Genomic DNA, 20,173 nt, shown 5'->3' with positions numbered 1-20,173 from the left:
CTCCCTTTGGTACGTAGACTCCAGGGAAGGCTTGAAGAATCCTTTAGTTGTACATTTTTAAAATAAATCTACCTTTCTCTAAATTTAATTGTATTGTTTTCATTGTTCATATGTGTTTTGTTGTTTGGATTTATTTAGGGGAGGTGTATACATTAACAATACATTCAGGGGAGATGATTGCAAAAAGTATAGGAGCCCCTGGTTTTTTAAAAAAGTGCAGTATTATGTTGTCCCCAAATTAAATACTGAATCAGGTTCGTGCCTGATTTTAAAAAGGTGTGAACCTGGATCTAAAATCTGCACTTAGTGCTAAACGAAGCCAAACTGGTAGTAACAAAGGTCCAACACCTGGCTTTTAAGCAAAGGTGCTACCAAGCTTGTTCTACCCCTGGCGTTTTCCTATAGGTATCCATGTCGTAAAAGAGCATGGCTTTTGTGCTGCTGCCGCCGATACTGGAGGTGGCGGTGGGGGAGCGGCGTATATTCGGCGGCTTCAACTTGGCGCACGGCCTGAAATTCACTCAGAAGTGGGCGGCTGATCCGCCGGTTCCTGGCACGGCAGAGGAAGACGAGAGGGCAGAGGAAGCCGGCGGGGTCAAAAAGGGCCTCCTCGCCTGGCCCGGCGCCAATCGAGGGCTCTCGGGCGGTTCCGGGCTCGGCATCGCGGCTCCGCCTCGGGCCTGGATTGGCGAGAGGCCTCGGCGGAGGCTCCTCCCCGCCGAGTTGGGGCCGAGCGAGGGAAGGGGCAAGAGGAGACGTCGGCAAAGGGAACCGCGGCGGGAGACGGCGGAGGCCCCTGGAGCTTGCCGCTCGGTTTGCCTCCTCGTTAGGTAAGACACTCGCAGGCCTCTTTAGAAACGGCCGGCGCCGTAGTCGCCTGGACCCAGCTGCCTCTTTTCCCATTCCGGTGGGGCCCGGGGTCCCCTTTTCTCCACGCCTGATGCCCGCGAGGGGCTTCCCGGCCATCGTTCAAGGACGCATTTCGGAAGAAGCAGCCTCGGAGACCTGCTCCCTCCTTCCCTCCCCGGGTCTATTTGGGGGAATGGCCGTGCGGTTTTTCCAATACCTAAGAGGCTGGAGGGGAAAATGATGAGTTTAGGAGCCAGGACCCTCTGCACTCCGGTGTGGGGAAATTTGGGGTGGAGACTCTTTTCCTTGTCTATCATTAAGAGTTAGGGATTTGAATTTTTCCCCCATATCTGAAGGTCGTGGAAGGGGAGAAGTGGAAAGGGAAGGAAGGAAAATAATATTCCGACTATATAAAATCGAGATCGGTTTTTGAGTTCCTGCTTCTGAACGTTCTCTCTGGATGAGAGATGAAAGTCCTCCATGTTTAGATTTTGGTTTAAGATGTTGGCTGCATTTGCTTTCACAGTTGAAAAAGGCGGCTCAACCTTCTGGTTTTTTTTTTTTAACTCAAAGGGGTCTTTTATATCGTGCAGGAGGAAGTGGGGACGCTGCTCTTGCTTGTAAGATTTTGAAGTATCATTTGATATTGGGAAATACTGATATGAGGGATCTGTGACCAGCTGTTCATTTCAACTATAATTCATTTCAACTATAATTAAGATTTTCTCAAACCTTACAATCAAAATTTAGCCAGAGCAGACTGTTATCTGCTCCATTGCAATAATTACAAGACATACATTTACCCCATGCAGGGTTGGAATCCCAGTCAAATGAATTTGTAAAATCCAGCAAAATGACCAGCTAGCTGTATTATAAGGGCTTCTGTCCCTGATTTTTGAACTTACAGTACTATTATTTTTCTGTGTCTGTCTGTGTTTCCATAATGTGGAAGAAACTGGTGCATCTTTGCATCTTAAGGAACAGCTTCAGTGTGTAGGAGAGATGCACTTACACAGGCACCCTCTTAGGCCTACAGGTAAAATCAAATGCATGTGGTGTTATCAATTTCATTCCAAATGGAAGACTTAAGAATTGGTTTTTTTTAAATCTCAGTTCAATTTTCCTACTTGTTGGATTTCTTCACCCCCCCCCCATCTTTTAGCTGAATTTATATCAACTTTAAAAAAATCAGCTTTAAACCAGAATTACCATTGAATATGGTGGTTGAGGAGAAATGGGAATTATAAGTCAGTCTAAACCTCTGGTGGTTGTATTTTGGGTATATTAATATGTGCTCTTGTCCATAATAGTGGCAGCTCTTATGTTTGATTGGGTCTATACGCATGAATAATGCTATGATGCTAGAGCCAGTTTCTTGATTCTTCTTCTGAATGACTTTCTATGTAACCTGTTTGAGAGAGAAAGGGTATTGAAAAGAAAAGAACAAAGAGGTGTCAGAGGGGTGTTTCTATTCTGGATTGTGGCTTCTATATTGCTTGCTTCATGGTACAGATTTTGTATAATGCAGCCCTTGATAGAAAAAAGTAGCTTACCCCTGCTTTAAAGCTATATAAATGCAAACCTTCAGGAAAGCTTAGTGTGCAATGAAAAATTTATTTGTTCTTCTGTTGAGGAAACTTCAGCCATTCATCCTTTAAAATGCTCCAGTTATTACTGCTATTGCTGACTTTAAAATACAGTTCTTTCTTCAAGCAGTGATAGCTAGGATAGTTTTCTTACCTGTTCCTTTTCTATCATAAGACCATTTATATCACTGTTTTTTACTGGGAAGCAGTGAAGAAAATCTGGTGAAATTGACAAGTAGTATCTATTAGGTATTATGGTCAATTACAGTTTAAGCTTCCTCCTCTTGAATCTGTATTGTAGCTGCAGCTTCTGTAAGTGCAGTTCAGCATGGTAATAGATAATGGGAATGAGATATTTCATAGTAAAACAGTCTTTGGGAATCCTACAGTAGTAAAGAGTAAAGAATCTGCAACCATCACATTCTATATAAGCCACTCCATTAACATCAAGTTTCTTTCCATTTTGAAATAGGGAGAATAGAAAAATTTAACATAATAAAGATTTAACACTCTTAAAAAAATAAATTAGGGGGTCTTTTTTCTCATTCCCCAGTTCACTTGTAGGAAATTATCTTATCCGCTGTGCCTTCAGCTTCCCCTCCCAATTTTTAAGAGTGGACCCTGCCAATTCTGCCATAAGTTTAGAGTTATCTTGATAATGAAGTGGTTACTATTATGTACCATCATGGAGATATATCTCAAGGTGACACCAAAACAAAAATTCAAAAGCCCCTAATAAAATACCTTAAAAAAATCCTAAGCAGAGACAGCAGACATGCAATAACTGCAGTGCCATCATCCAGATTAAGCTTCAGTATTTCATTTTGCTGAATGTCTAAACTTTGTTTTGCATATTTAGAAATCTATAAACTATTTAGATCCACCTAACTTTGGAATGATGTTGTGTAGCGATTGGTGGTGGTATGGTGCCTCTATGACTTGGGAACCATAGTTTATGGATAAGCAATGTTTTTTAAAAATGCAATATATTAATACAATAGATATATAAAAAGGTTCATGGGTTTTCCCTGCTTTTGTGCATGTTTTGTTGCCTGCCTTTCCTCTGTCTCACCATGGTACAATGACAGTTACATAAAGCTATTGTGAAATTGGACTGAACAAAATGTTGTAACATGCAGAGCAGCACTTCTCAATATATTAATATTGCATATTGATGAGCTCAAAAGAGTGTGTAATGAATGAAATAGCATTACATTTAAAATATTGAGCAAGATAGTGTCTCTGAAACCAATAGTGATGTGTTCAATGGCCTGGTTAAATATATTCATATTTTTCTCTTTTTAAAGCAAAATCAATAATGATAGTAACTGGTGGTGCTTTCCAGATTTGTATTTACCGAATATTTACATATACACTTTCAGCAACACTATTAGATTACCAACCAGCCTGAGCCTTTTATTAACTAATGGAAAGAACCCTGGGTTATTAGATTAAAAATATAGACAGAATGAATCAAACTTCACTTTTTTTTACTTGGTTTTATTTTTCATCAAACCAATATGTCCCTGTAGGCAGAATAATCAGAAAGTATAATTATGGTTAAATTTAATCTGTGTTGCACCTTCTAAAAGACAACATATATAAGATTGCCTTTTTCTTTATCCCATCACATTCTTGTCTGCAGGATGCCTTAATCCGTACCTAATGAGCATAGATTACAAACTTGTATCAAATGCAGTTTGATACCCTTGATAAGGAAGTATAGAATTCTATCTTCCAAGTCTGGCCAGAATACGTAGATTCCATTTAGACTGGAAAGGGAGAAAGAATTTGATTTCTTCATCACTTGCTGTTCCATTGTGCAGCTAAAATATTGATTGGTTGAAAGTGTTAATATTGCTGTCCTAAGATCTCCTTATGTTTCCCCCTTGTTTGTGTGCCAGAAGGTGTTGTTTGCTAGTATTTTGGGAGGCAGAGAATGTCATGAATTTAGAGGCTTTAAATTAAATCAGCCTTGTTAATTTGCCATGTGTGAAATCACAATTGAATATTTATATTCTTGTTTTGAAGACAGAGGTACTCTGATGATTTTTAAAGATAGGCATACAGCCTCTTCAATGTAAACTTAAGGAGCTGAAGTGCTGCTGGTTTGAGATATGAGTGGTTTGTTGGAGTACCGGATACTATTTAATAATAAATAATCAATCTTCTGTTTTTTAAAGAGTTGTGGGGCTTATAAGAGTGAGTTTGTTGACTATTTTTTAAAAAATGACATGGCTGACTTATATGTAGATGTGGGAATATGCTTTTTATCTTGGCTTCATGTTGCAGTTATCACTTCATGAATAGTCATGCTTATAGCATATCATGTGAACTGCCAAGAGTTGTATGTGGTTGTGTTGAGGTTAAATAAATAAAAAATACTTAGTGTTAAGAATTCTGAAGCTTACCTGAAAAGAAATGGAGAAATCTGGTCAGGGATCCTGTTGGTAAATACTGATCATATTCAAGAAACTGTAGTTAGGGAACTGATATACAAATTGTGTCACACTTAATCAAGAGAAGTACCCTTAAAGTAGAATATTTGTAGCTCAGGGTTGAAATGAGGTTCTTTGATGCTCTCTGAGCTTGGGTGTTTTCTTGCAGACATTTCATTACTAGGAAACATCATGAGTGCTATATCTATGGAGCTTCTCAGTCATCCAGCTCTTGGTTGTCCCAAAAGTGCTTTTTCAAAAGGCAACTTCCTTTGCTGTTCCTTGAAGACGTCTTGCTTCTCATCTAAGAAGCTTCTGAAGAACTGAAGAAGCTTCTTGAATGAGAAGTGAAACATCTTCAAGGAAAAACAATGCCCAGTTGCCTTTTGAAAAAGTACTTTTGGGATCATCAGTGCTAGTGATGCTGATATCTAGTTTGGGTAGTGAAATGTCTGCAAGAAAATAACTAAGCTCAGGGAGCGCCAAAGACCCCTCAGAGAAGTACCTTGATAGCACTTTCTCTCTTTGCTGCTAAGACCAAATATCATAAAAAGCATTTCACCAGGAAGCACTTCCTATTTTTAAAATACATCTATATGAACTGAGAGCCATTGTGCAGGTTGTGGGAAAAGGCTAATCTTTTTCATTATCTTTTATGTTTCCCCAAAGGTATGCCACATATCTCTATATATGTCAAATGAATAACACCATAATACAGTAGTACCTCAGGCCCTTTTTGTAGAGTTTCCCTAATTGTAAATTAGTGTAGTAGCCTGGATTTAGATATGTCAAATCATACTTACAGCAAGTTAACATTACAAACTCATGTTCTAGTTTTGGCTGCCACTGTAAGCCAATCTGTAACCTGGTTTAGCATAGAGGATAGTCATGGGAAAGCAATTTAACCATTTCTCCCTTCTCCAGCACTCTTAGAGACAATTTAGTGCTAAAAAAAATATACATGAAGTGTTGCTCAGGGATATCATCTCCCACATGTTCTGCTTTTCTTTGGGGGAGCTCCCAGTTTTGGAGCCTGACTTCAGCATGGTTTCTTCTGTTAAATTCTGTAGAATAAAAAAGCAAAATATTCTCAGTTGCTGCTTCTGCCTAAGGTCATGGATAAATATGGATACTAATGTGGCAGCTTTAAAAGTGCATCATAATAGTTTACAAACTGTATGTAGACTATAAAAGTCTCTTCAGATACTAAACCTCAGTGTTAGTCCCAGAGGGGCGTTTTTGAGAATGGAACAATAACTTACAGTATTTCCCAGATGTTATTTAACTTGTCCAAGCAGAGTTGTGGCATTTGACATATTTCCTTGTCTCTCCACTTCCCAGCAAACCCATAAATTACACTTGCTGTTTCTACTGTAAACTTACTTCTGGACTTTTACCAGCATCAAGTGTGGTCCTTGAAATCATAAGTGGAAAATACTTGCAGTGCATTTCCTCAATAATAGAATGCCTAATCTTTAGCTTCAGGGACTGGGTGTGATTGGGATACTGAGAGCTGCAAAGTAAGGGAGTGGCAGTGACAGAATGAAATGTTCAACGTAGTTTCAGTAGTTGTGCTTCTTTTGCATTCACTATACATATATATATATATATATATATATATATATATATATTTGTTTTCTGAGGTTCTCGCGGTTTTATATGTGGATCTTTGGTTGTTCGGTTTTCTCCCGCGTAAGATTATATCTAGGCAACGTTCGATGAAGTCTCATTCATCATCTTCAGGCCTCTGTCTCCGGCTCTGTGCTTTTCCTATGATCAGCTGTGCTGGGATTCCCCTCGCGTAATTACTGCTTCAAGGAGGTTCCTGAGGCCCAATTGGAGGGGTGCACAGCCAAGCCCCCACCTGAACAGAACACGCCTCCAACCAATCAGAACACGGCTAACCCCCAACCAATCAGAACACAGCCAGGCCCCTGCCAATGAGAACACACCCACCCAATCGGAACACAGCCAAGCCCCCACCCAATCAAGTCCCACCCCACTGGCAGTTAAAGGAGGAAGCAGCTGCAATCTCACATTACTCTGAAAAGCACAGAGCCGGAGACAGAGGCCTGAAGATGATGAATGAGACTTCATCGAAACGTTGCCTAGATATCGAATCTAGCTGAGAAAACCAACAACCAAAGATCCACATATATATATATATATATATATATATATATATATATATATATATATATATATATGTATATATATATATATATATCTGGTTGCATGACCCTGTTTTATCAATTGTTTTTACTGGGATTTCAATAAATACACAGTAGCAAAAATAAAACTTGATTGTATTGAGTAATCATTACGCAGTCAGCACAACTCCCTTACACATAGTCTGTACCCATTTCCTGGTCTTGTATGACTTGTTCCTTTGAGAAAATATTTAAAAACAGGTCTGTGTTGCACATACTTCTGTTGAGTTTTTTTTTTCTCATAAATTTAGTACTGAAATCATTTGATTTCAGCACTTGACCTTGTATTGCAAAAGGGGTCCGTTTCTTGAACCACAAAAGGTTCTCTCAACAATATATGCATCTACAGAATATTCTTTTTCTGTGTTTTTTAATGTGATAAAATAGGTAATTTAATATAAATATTATATCCCACATTGCTTTGCTGGCTGGCTCAGAGATGGGGAGCCTGTGGCTTGAACCAACATCTCCCGGTTTTAGTCCATATTGGGCATGCTGGGTCACTGAGTAGAGTGGTAACATTAAAGAATCATGGGGTTGGCATTCCTGGGCTGGCTGATACGTTGTTGAACATACTAATATTTTTTTTTTTTACAATTTTAACACAGGTTATTGCTACTCTTTACTCAAATTTATCAAAAATAGTAAATATGTCATTTCTAATACTCTAGTAAAACCACTCAAAAACATATTGTTCTAATCACAGTATGTTCAACTGCAATTTGTGAAGCAAATTACATTGCAAATAATAATGAAACTTTGTATATGCTACCTGTACATTTTTAAGCTTGACTTCTGCGAAATGTCTGAGACTATCTGAAAAAGATGTAGTTTTCTTGGCAGTGGTTTGCTTTGCCTTCTTTCTAGGTCTGAAAGAGTGAGTGACTGGTCTCTAAAGTTATCTAGCTGTCATCATTCCTAAAGTAGGAGTAGAACTCACGTCACCCAGTTTGTAGTCTAAGCCTTCAATTACTGTACAATATAAAATTATATGCTTTTCACCATCTTAGGTGTTCTGTAATAATCTAGAGTGGCATTGAATTATTTTTCTCATCTTCAGAAAGTATTTTTATACACTCATGATCAAAATGGACAGGCGCATGGACCTGCTCTTGACATTTCATATTGGTCAGTGTTCCTGAACCTCAACAACTTTGATCTATGAATTTCAGCTCCCAGAATTTCTCATGCTAGCAGTTGCTGAGGTTGAGAAGCATTGCCTTTTGCTAGGCTGATTAGAATACAGAACAGCAGTAGTCAATCTCTGGTAGGCGCTTCATTGAAAATTTGTAATCCAAATGTAAAGAAATACTTCCATATTAATGCTACGGATACAAATACATTGATGGATTTTTGTTTGAATTAGCTATGTGAAGATCTGAATAGCTGAAGTATTTCATGCGATCATGAAAGGCGGGATTCAAATTTTGTAACAATCGGTTAGGTGGGCATGACTGAGTGGGCTTGGCTTTTTTTTTTCAGCAACACTCCCCCCCCCCCCCAATTTTTTGAGCCTTCTGGGCCTCAGGGAAGCCTCCTGGGGAGGCGTTTTTGCTCCCAGGAAGCTTTCCTGGGGTCCAGGAAGGCAAAAAGTGGAGGGGTGTGGGGGGGGTGTATGCTGCACCCCCCTCCAATTGGGCCTCAGGGAAGCCTCCTGGGTGAAGCAGTAATTACGCGAGGGGAATCCCAGCACAGCTGATCATAGGAACAGCTGATCGTTGGGAGGGGAAAAATACCTTGAGTGACTGGGAAGAACACAGTCAGTGATGTTGGACATGTGTGCAATGCTGCACATGCATGATAAGGACTGACTGGGAGGGGAGGGGCCAGCCAGGGGCATGATTTGCCAGTTCTCTGAACTGCGCAGAATAATAGCAACTGGTTCTATAGAACACCCCCTCCCATCATGAGTGTATAAAAATACTTTCGAAAGGCGAGAAAAATAATTCAATGCCATTGTAGATTATTATAGGAGAACCCCTAGGATGGCAAAAAGAATATAATTTTATATTGTGTAGGCTTAGGCTAAAAAGTAGGTGACTGTGAGTTCTACTCATGCCTTAGGCATGATGCCAGCTGGATGAATTTAGAGACCCGTTACTCACTCCCTTAGCCATTTGATTTTGATTTTGATTTAAATGTGTTGGTAGAAGGAGAGTAAATAATTTAGCCTTCTCCCAACTGGTGCATTTACCAGCAGAGGGCACATCTTTGTGGCAATGTGTCTGTTTTTAAAAAAAAATAAATTTTATTCAGTTTTGCACATTAAAAACAATAATCTCTTTTTAGTGGACAACATATTTCCAGGTCATCACCTTTACATACTAATATGACAGCAATTATACATTCATATATGCATACTTAATTCTATTATTACCTTTTCCATTCCAAATTTTCAGTAAGGAGAGAAACAAACACATTAATTCTAGCCTCTTTCATTAATCTCAGTCGAAACATCTTTTTGTTTCATTTCAATTATTTCAAATATAATCCTTTAATATTTCTTTTAAAAGTAAAGATATGTGTTTGCCTAATAATAATAATAATAATAATAATAATAATAATAACGTCTCTCCTTACTTTTAATAGTCTATATTAACTTATTTAGTTGGTTCTTTAGTCTGTCATATTCCCTTTCCATTACACATTCTTTTTATAAATTCTAGATTAATACAAATTTTAACACTAAAAAAATAAAAAACAAGTATAGGTTTCCCCCCTTTTACTGTTTTGAGTGTGACACCTCAATGATTAAAATATACCTTTATTCCCTCATCTTGATTCCCAATAAACCATTTTTTAAGAAGTTACAATAATAATTATTACATCTTTTCATTTGGATTCCGCAGCATATTTCCCCCCCTTGATTTTTAATAAGAGTTATCAGTATCTATATTACCCTATTTTCTAAATATTTTTTAATTGCAGAAATATTCTTATTACCCCTTGTCACCCTGCAGAATCCCCTTTTTAATTCATCAACCGTTATCTCCGAAAAAACAATTTCTTTTCAACATTTCACTATTTCCGTATTTCTTTATTTCATGCACCTGTTTCTTACTGCTTCTCCTCTCCCTCTTTTCCCCATATCTTTTCTCATTCCAGTTTATATCCCTCTCTTTCTTAATATCTTCCTTTCCCCTTTTTCTGCTGGGTCTTTCTGCCTTTCCCGACTTCACAGGTATTCCCCCTTTTGATTGACTTCTTAAATTTCAACTTTTTAACTTTCCTTTTCCCCCCACTTCTTTGTAGTGTTCTTTATGTTAATTGTCAATTTAAAATGTCTTCTCCTTAAGTCGTCGACTCCTCCTCTGAAGCTCTTTCTTCTTGTTCTTCATTCGCCATTTCCATTTTTTCTAACACAGAGCAAAGTGATTCACCTCTTTCTTGTAGTAATTCTCTCATATTTTTAAGTTCCATTTTTAATTCCCGAAGAGATATCATCATTACACACTCTTATATTTTATGATCGTTAGTCCACAAAAAAAACCCCACTTTTACTTTCCTTCTTCTTTCAATTTTCTGAAGTTCTAAAGTTCTCAGTTATTCCAGCCGAGGGTCTATACCAAAAACATCAATCAACCACACAGTTAGTCTTTCCTTGCTTTTTTCTTTATTCTGGTTCTGCTTTCACTTTCTAAGATTCTTACTTTGTTTCAATATTTCTTTACTGTTATATCCACACAAGTTCATTCAGAAACAGGATGCTTTCCCTTGTTTGAGCTCAAGTTTTTGTCAAAAGGTGGCACTCTCCATTATACAAAGTCTTCACCTTTTCCCCCTATTTTTTTATTTAGGGTTTTTCAAACCTCAATATTCCAGCACAGTCCAGTCTCCATTTTGTAAACTTTATTATTATTATTATTTGACAATCTTAAGTGCAGCTTTATTTTATGCCTGTTTATTCCCAAAATATTTTAATCCAATTTAGTTAAATCTTTAGTTCCAGCTTCTTCCTTTCCCGGTTCGAAGCCCCACTTAGCTGTCAAAAATATTTTCTTTTTTTCCCCCTGTCCCTTTGTAAGTTCGCCACTCACTTTTCTTTTCTTAAAAATTCCATGTTACCTTAATCCCAGGGTACTTTTGTTTAGTTGTATTTCCCAGTTGTTCCGGTTCAGATGTTATCCACCTCTTTCTTCCCTCCTGCACAAATCTTAATCCAGCTGAGTCCTCCTCTTCGGGGTGGCCATTTTAAACCACCGCTGCAGTCGTCTTCAGGGGGAAAAAGACCAAGCCCGGGCGGGAGATGCAGCTCCCCTCAGCCTGGCTTGCGGCTTCCCCTTACTCCGCCACCCCTCCAAGGCAGCTTCAGCCCCTAATTGTAATAATTGGGGCTTTCCAACGAAAGAGCATGGACCATAGCCGTAGAGAGTCACGATCTACGGTCCGTCAGCGAGGAGGCTCCGCCTTCTTCCTCGCAGTGTGTCTGTTTTGAAGTGAGACGGTATAATGGGAATTTTATATTTTTGGTGCCATAAAATAACCCTAAAAGCTTAAGTTTCAAAGCCATTTATGGTTTTGAGAGAAGGCTATATGAACAGCCTGCTTGACACAACCATCAGACATTCATATATTTATTGAAAGGCCTTCTCTGGGGGTAGTCATTGGGGAAATATTTATTGATAATGCTCCCCAAAATATAGGCATTTTTTATTTCTGTTAATTTTCTGATCCCAGTTTAAAATTATTATTATTTTTATCCCAGAATAAAAAATTAAAGCTATTTTTCAAAGTTTTAATCAGCAGTGGATAGAATTAAATATTCTGCAAATGGAATATCTGCTTGCATATTGTAATGTCCTCTTGTTCTTTTCTCTGTGAACCTCCTAAATTTGTTCCAGATAGTTGAAGGATCCTCTGGATGAGATTTTGAAAAAAATATGGAAAGTTGTGGAGAGTTGTGGAGAATCTTCTGTTCTGGAGATTTATTCCTGAATTTTGTTGAGAATCTGGTTGGAAATTGTTTTATCCGGATGTTTAATTTTTATTGGGTTTTATATAATAAATTGTAAGTGAAAGTGGCTTTGTTTTCAATTAAATTTGAATTCTGCATTCATTAGAAAAACTACAAATGCCATTTTGCAACATTTATACAAAAGTCTGGGATTTTGAAGTAGTTTTCTGTTTAGTTTTAGACAGCTTAAAAATGCAGAGTTGCACAACTGCAACATATCATTATTTTTACTAGAATATTTTTGTAAAATATATGAAAAGTTTCACTACTGCTGCTTGTTTCCTTCCTTGATACTGGATACAGCGTATAATTTCATGGTATGTTTCTATCAAAACGTTAGGTGCTTTTGTTACTTTTGAAGTCTGTGTTATGAAATATAGATGAGTTTTTGTTACATTTCAAAGGACTCCACAGCGCAATGAACGTTCAGTGTTAAAAGCATTGTTGTACCAAACAGTCCAAAAGAAGGCCAGAACAAAACATTCCCATAATAATCAGAAAGCAGTTGGCCCAGCAAAAAGCAGCTTCAATGGAACAATTTTTATTGGCTTACCAAAACTTGGCAAAGATATGACTTCTCTGATCAGTTTCTGAGGGAATTCCTCAGAAAAAGCCCTGTTGTAATCATTCTTGATGGGGGATCATAAGGGAATTCCTGAAGAAAATGATAAACTTTGGGCAAGTTTATAAACGGGAACCGAAGGCAATTTTTCATTTATCCAGATTTTAAACTCTTTTGAACTTCATTGGATTAAAAAAAATCAGGTATTGAATAAGGCCTGAGAACACTTTGATAGAAGACAGTGAATATATTTGGGTTGAAGCTGATTCTATGTATCAGTTTCATACCAAATACTTTACACTTTTTATAGCTGTTTTTTATAAAGTGTTAATTTCTATGCTAGAAATTAAATGTTTCCCAATTTTACTATAGTGCCAGTTTTTGAACCCTCTTCAAAGATAGGCCCAGTGCCCTAATCTAAATTAAAAAAATTATGATAGAGAAAAGAATGATGTGGAACAGGAAGCTTGCATGTCCCCTAGTCTCTCATTCAAGAATAGTAGCATAGGAAAATGCAAAAATATTTTTGGTTTAGAAACGTTTACCGTTGTTAACACTGAGATTCTTTTTCAAAATGCCCTACAGCAATGGCAATTCGTTGCAGACAAAGCCATCCTGTTTACAACTTTGGAAGTTAAGTGGTTTTTCCAGCAAATATTTTGAATCATTTGAAGCCAGCATGTGAAGCTTTGAAGCCAGTTCTTTGCAATGCAAATCTAAAACATAGATGTGAAATCTCTAGGCACATCAGCTGCTGTTAAAAAAGCTCTGTTTTTCACTAATACTTGTTGATGTGTGTTTTCCAGAGAACACAGTTGTTTTGTGAGTTCAAAGGTTACAATAACTTAAATATGCTTGCTTTTCCATTGACATGACTTTCTGGGAGCTGAGCAATGAATGGCATAGGAGCAGGTCTGGATTTATTGAATATATTTTTCTTTTCTTTCAAGCAACTTTGTTGTGAGGAAAAACTGTTGCCAGCATAAACCTTTCTTCATTTTCCCAATTCTGAGTAGATTGTGTCTTTGTTTAATCTCTTTCTTTTTATCATACTCTGTCTACTGATTTCTAGTGTGCCAAAATTCTTTATGCATAACTTAGAAGCAAATAAGGAAACCAGAAATAGTTGCCATTAAGGATGTTTCAGTGGACATAATAAATCCGAACCTTGAAGAATCCTCTTGTACAAGCCTTCTGTTCATTGCTTATGATTGGTAAATTATGCCTCTTACTTGGTACTGCCATTTTGAGGGCGGGAAGAACATTTTGGATTTTTTACTCCAGCTATGGACTACATACTTGCAGCATCTCACCCTTAACAGTGTGTGCATTATTCAGAGATTTTTTTTTCTTTGCATGTTTAGACACATAGAAAACTAGAATTGATGATTTGGGGGTAATTTATTTAGATTGTCTTATGTGACTTGGGTGCTAAGCCATTTTGTGTAGCAGGGAATTCATTGCAAAAATGGGAGATGTAGAGGTTTTTTCAAATGATTGCTCTGAGCCTCCTTCAGAGACCTAGGACTTCGCATACAATAATGTGTCCAAAGTAGGATAATTTAAGCCTGTTTGCATCTGCTTCAATGACAGTAATTGACCAAAATTTACATAGAAATTCTCTGATGTAAAATTAATCTCCCAGTAGCCTTACCTGGCATGTATTGAAGGATACTGGAAACTGTATTTTTGCAGCATTCTTGAGTGTGTCGGGCTTCTATCTTTGTAACTACTACACCTTCCATCCTTGCAATTATTTTGTTGAGCTCCTAGAATTAATTTCTTGATTCTGAACTTTTTGATGATATGTCTTTTGCGTCTGGATTCAGTTATTGAGGATACAATATTAATTTAAAACCAAATGGCTTTAAAAATCTTTGGTCTTCCTGTTGTCTTAATTAAACTGTTTTAAGTTAGCCCTTTTTTTCAGAATGGTTGTCAATTTTTTTTCAGAATGGTTGTATGTTTTGGAATATGTTCCAGTTGACCTAGTTTTACTGATCTTATAAATTCTTAATAAGCTGGTAAGCAATTTCAAACTTTTCTAAATTTCTTGTTTGAAAGCTATCATGCTGTAACCCTTTTTTCCCTATCGGTGCTTGGTCTAGGTTACTGCCTGGACTACAGTTTTCTTGGCAAGATTTTCAGGTGACTGTGCCTCTTTTGGGGATGGTCTTTCAGGTTCCCAGTGGGGTCTATAGCTTTGGTGTTCCCAGGTGGACTCCCATCCAAGCATTAACAAGGACCAGGCTTGTTTAGCTTCCAAGCCCAGACAAAGGCTGCTAGGTGCTTTGATTTAAGTTTTTATTTGTCCCCCCCCCCCCTCTTTTTGTCCTCATTTAGCTAATGCCCGGGGGCTCATTTTGTTTTGTTGTTTTTTCTTTTTTCTTGCTGTCCTCTACTTACAGGAAAGGTTTAACTAACTTATAGGGGGAAAGTGCTGAGAATATAAGGGTTTACTGGATCCTTGCCAGGAAGTTACCAGGCTATGTGCTGCTTGATAGCGCTTTGATGGAAACCTGGGTGTTAAGCCAGAAAGGACATTAGGGATGTTGAATTCAGCTTAGACTGGCAGTGTCTTGTTTCTGTGTCATTAATGTGCAAATATCCAAACTTTTCTACTCCCTGTTTTTCCTCCTGAAGGGAACCTGCTGTATGATCATTTAAACTGCCATGATGACGAACTTGTATGTTCTGGAAACACAGTCACAGTTTATTGCTGGATTGTGTATAATATATACTCTTGCCTGTAAGGTCAAACAGTGAGATAGTTTTTGCTGGAGAGCTGAAGTGATGACTTGCAGAGTAATGAATTCAGAATAAGAACTGCAGATTATCAGGCTGTATTAAAAGATGATAGTTCCCTCTTTGTTGAATTTAATTGGGATCATAAGTGCCACCAGAAACTTGCAACTAGAAGAGAACAGCCATCCTTCTCTGGATGCTGTTCCTGGCCACGAAGAAATAAAGACAGATCTGCAATTGAGCCCATGCTAAGTAAGATAATAGTTAAATGAATTTTACCCCCATTTTACAACCTTGCTTGCCACAGTTGTTAAGTGAATCACTGCAGTTAAGATAGTAACACAGCTGTTAGGTGAATTTGGCTTCTCCATTGACTTTGCTTGTCAGAAGGTTGCAAAAGGTGATCACATGACCTTGGGATACTACAACCATCATACGTACATGCCAGTTGTCAAGTATCTGATTTTTGATCTTGTGCCCATGGGGATGCTTCAATGGTTGTGTGAAAACAGTGACAACTCACTTTTTTCAATGCCGTTGTAACTTCTAACAGTAACTAAATGTATGGTTATAAGTCAAGGACTACTTGTAAATATTTTTTATAAATGAAAAGGCAATATTAAAAATTGATAGGGTTTCCGTTTCTTATGTACAAACAGTAATATTTAAAAGAAATCTAAAAGTATGTATCCATAGAATAAATGGAACAGAATAAATTGAAGAGAATATTTATAGCTCAGGGTTAATCGGTGGAATTCTTGGTGATCTTTAAGCATAATTGTTCTCAGGTAATTATACCAAAGCCCATTCTCACCCATGCTGCGACAGGAGTCCAGGATGGGACATACCAAAGCCTGCATGTCCATGGAAGGGCCCTCTTCTGGTCCCTCACTCCGACAGTGGGACAACCTTCTGTAAGACCCATCGTCCAAATACTGCCTCAGCAGAGGCAAATGAGTCCAGTTGATAGTGACATATAAACAGTGACGGGGATGCCCAGGTAGCCACCTTGCAGATTTCTTCAAGCAACTCTTGAGTGTTCCAAGTAGCCACACTCCTAGTGGAATGGGCTGTAACGTTCCTGGGTACCGGCAGGGACGAAGACTGGTAGGCTTTAGAGATACAAGTTCTAATCCATCTACTAATGGTAGATGAGGAAGTCTTACTTCCCAAATATGAAGGCTAGAAAGAGACGAACACAGCTTCAGATTTCCTAAAGGCGAGCTCGCCTTAAATCTAACGTATGCCATTTGCTCTCTAAGTCATGGCTTGGGGCAAAAATCTGGCAACACAGTGTGTTGTGCTTGATGAAACCAAGAGTTCACTTTGGGAACAAATGTAGGGTCCAGTCTGAGATCCACCCTGTTCTCATGGAAAATACACAGGTCCTGTGAACCAAGAGTGCCGCTAGTTCTGACACCCTCCTGGCTGAAGTAATGGCCACTAGAAAAAACACCTTGAGGATCAAAAATTGAAGGGACACTGAATTAAGGGGTTCAAATGGCTGTTCTGTAAGGGCCTGTACTACTTTAGGAAGGTCCCAAGTGGGGTATCTATGAACCATTAGAGGGCGGAGATTAGAAGCCCCTTTCAGAAATCTGCGGACTGATGGATGGTGGGATAAGGATGAATAGCTTTCCCAGGACAACACAGATGACAGAGCCGCAACCTGACAGCGCAGAGTGTTAGGTGCTAACCTCTGATCTAACCCATCTTGGAGAAATGTTAACACATCTGCTACAGCTGCAGAAGTGGGGTCTCGGGCTGACCTGGCACACCAAGTACAGAAGACCTTCCGTATATGCAGGTGGTGGAAGGTTTACGGGAAGCTTGGATAGTCTCTATCACCCTGTCAGGCAGGTTAGTGTCCTTCAGAGATTGCCGCTCAAGCAAGCACCAGACAGCTAAGTGAAACCACAGAGGGTCCAGGTGGAGTAAGGCTCCTTGATGGAGGGAGATGTTGTTGTCCAGAATCCTCCATGGCTGGGCTACAGATAGATTCACCAGGTCGGCGAACCAGGGTCTCCTGGGCCAATGGGGCACCAGGAATATTAGCTCTGCCTTTTCTTCCAACAACTTCCGAATGACCGCTAGAATGATCAGAAGAGTGGGAAAGGTGTAGAGGAGACCTGTTGGCCATCTGCTCCAAAGTGCATTAGTCCCCTCTGCTCCCTGGGTTGGGTACCTGGTGAAGAATCTGCTTACCTGAGCATTTTGAGGAAGGCAAAGAGATCTACTGCCGGGGTTCCGAATCTGTGGGACAGCTCCAGGAACAAGGATGGATGGAGACTTCACTCTGACTGGTTGACTCGGGACCAACTCAGTCAGTCGGCCTGGGTGTTGTCGACCCCTGAAATGTGATCTGCCCTGATGGAAAGGTGAGTCTCTGCCCATCGTCCCAGACATTCTGCTTCCCTTATAAGGGCTCTGGACCTGGTCCCCCCCGCCTGTTTACATGTGCCTTCATGGCCACATTGTCGGTCATCACTAGCACATGACAGCCTGTCACCCTGTTTTGAAAATGCTTCAGGCTAGGAAGATGGCCCTGAGTTCTAACCAATTTATTGGGCAAGACCTGTCCACCTGAGACCAGGTCCCTTGGGCAATCTCGCCGGCTAGGAAGGTCCCCCAACCCTGGAGGCTGCCATCTGTGGTGAGAAGGTTGTTGAGGTCCATGCTGCTGGGTCTTTTCATCTTTTCATCTTCATATTTGATTAGGTCAGGTGTGTTGTGTGTACTATTGCTGCCATGGATTCTTTCACTAGTTCTGTATCTATGGACATAATGCTGTGATATCAAATGAAACTATGATTTCATCTATTTTTAAGTTTTTGATTTTCTGGAGGCTCTGTAGTGAGGAATTCCCTGTGTGAGATATCCAAGGGTTTGGTGTTGTTGTTGTTTGCTTGTTTGTTTAAGTTCTTTGGCTATGTTGTGTACTGGGATCCCTTATACTGATACAATTGAATGAAGAGTTTGTGTACTTTTGGGCGTCCTTGGAAGCATGGGAAGATGAGTCCACCGCTTTTCATCTGCTGCTGTTCTTTTGAAATTTGACTGTTCTTGGTTAGGTCATTGAAGAGTCTTTTCATCAGGCTGTCTAAGTATGTATTGGGTTAGTGTTTTCTGGGATATAGTTTGCCCTCCAGCAGTTCTTTGACTTTTTATATGTATTATGTACTGCCCATGGTAATTATGGTTTGGCCTTTGTTTGCTGGGAGGATGGTGATGGTTTTGTCCTGGTTTAGGTTTTTGAGGGCTGTTCTGTTCTGTGCTTTGGTATGATTTTCTCCTTTATGTTTTCTTGGGTCCCTAAGAGCCGTGGTGGCCAGTGCCGCTATAAGATTAGCTTTGGAGATAGATAATAGTGAAAGTGGGCAGGATTCCCTAGAGTCTGGTCATAAAAGATTACTTTACACCATTCCTTGAACTTTCTGAATTTTTTCTCCAAGCTTTTGAAGCAGTGTTCGTGTACAGGAAGAATACTCCCCTGTTCTTAGAAACACAGATAACATTCAGGATTTGGCTTCCTGAAAGCATCTGAAAGTGAAGATATAGTCTTTGCTTTAAATACAGTTTGTAACCCTGACCAGGAGGGATTTTAGTCATTCAAGGGCCACACCATTAAGCCTCTGGGATGCAAAGAGCCACTCCTTCCTCAATCCCAAGATAGAAACTGAACCCTGGCCTAGTTTTAGAGAATACTACACCAAATCATAGGTTTTATCAGTTGCCAAGCACAGAGATGTCCATCTAAGGCACTAAAAGTGGTATTCCTTCATGAGTGAAGGCCTATTTATGAGTTAAGAATGACAAATTCTGCAACAGCTCTCTTTGAACATTAAAGGATTAAAGTATCTTTGTTCTGGGTGTCAGTGGAACAATGACTCTTCTCCAACTTCAAAGTTTCAATCAGGATAGCAATTCTATTGTCATGTTCTTGTAGACTTCAGCTTCAACTTGCCCTTGGATTAGCATTGCTATTAATTCTTGTTAGATTCTAGTTTCTCCCCTGAGCTGTTCAGAGCATCCAATAGTGGGAGGTGCTTCAGTCTCTTCTTGGATAGGCTGGGCTTAATTTGCAGGATGCTTCTCCGCCTCCATGGGACTCCTCCCCAGCATCCCCCAGTTTTAGCTCAGTCCTTGTTGAGATAGGTAGCTTTCCAGATTGGCTGGAATAGCAGCTAAAACGAAAGAGATTCAAACATCAGGTTTGCTTATTCACTTATTCAGGAACCCCTTTGTCATCTAGACAATAGCCTCCAATGGCTTATTAACATCCTGGCCATCGGGGCTAATAGCACTTCTCTAGAGGGGTAGTCTTTCAAGGATCAAATTACCAAATTGAAAGCCCTGCAGCCTCAGATGTTTTCCCTCAAAATTGGGCCTTCGGGGCTCGTTTTCTCTTTCGGAGAAGAGATCGCAAGAGCAGTTTACAGTCCACTTATCTTCCGATCCTTAACAGCGCCGTTCCAAACAGCGAGCTTGCCTCATGTTCAGCTTTTCAATGGCTGAGGCTTTTCCCCGTTCAACACCAAAGGGAATTGGAAGCATAAGCGCTTCCAATCCTTTTCCTGCGTAGTCTCTTTACACTGTTCAGAACAGCGATTTAGGCGGGAACCAGCTGCTGGACTCTTAAGGCTACACCAAACAGCGGCAGGTGCCATTTTGAGGACCGTGCGGCACCCATTCACATTAAAACAGAAAGCAAATAAATACCTGTGAGAAGAATGTTTTTCCCTACTGGATTCCCCTTGTAGAGACCAGGGGATTGGCTTTCCTGCTCCCAAAGCACGGAGCAGAGGACCTGCTTTGTTGGCTAACCCTCA

The 20,173-nt window shown here is 39.5% G+C and overlaps 1 protein-coding gene across 4 annotated transcripts in view; it reads left to right on the top strand.

The window, feature by feature from the left end:
• Positions 1-528: 528 nt before the first annotated feature.
• FBXO34 (F-box protein 34) overlaps positions 529-20,173 on the top strand; it is a 65,466-nt gene continuing 45,821 nt past the window's right edge. For 3 of the 4 annotated variants that reach the window (XM_026698696.2, XM_087922426.1, XM_087922421.1), the window contains exon 1: positions 640-830. The gene's annotated coding sequence lies outside the window, so the exon portion shown is untranslated. Of the gene's footprint in view, positions 831-20,173 lie in introns of all 4 variants that reach the window. The other variant, XM_026698697.2, reaches the window with a different exon arrangement.

Source organism: Pseudonaja textilis, chromosome 1 (assembly GCF_049901715.1).
Source record: "Pseudonaja textilis isolate UNSWEBS1 chromosome 1, rPseTex1.2, whole genome shotgun sequence".
Classification (NCBI taxonomy): Eukaryota; Metazoa; Chordata; class Lepidosauria; order Squamata; family Elapidae; genus Pseudonaja; species Pseudonaja textilis.
Note: the sequence above shows the minus strand (reverse complement) of the source record. Positions and strands in the feature narration are given on the sequence as shown.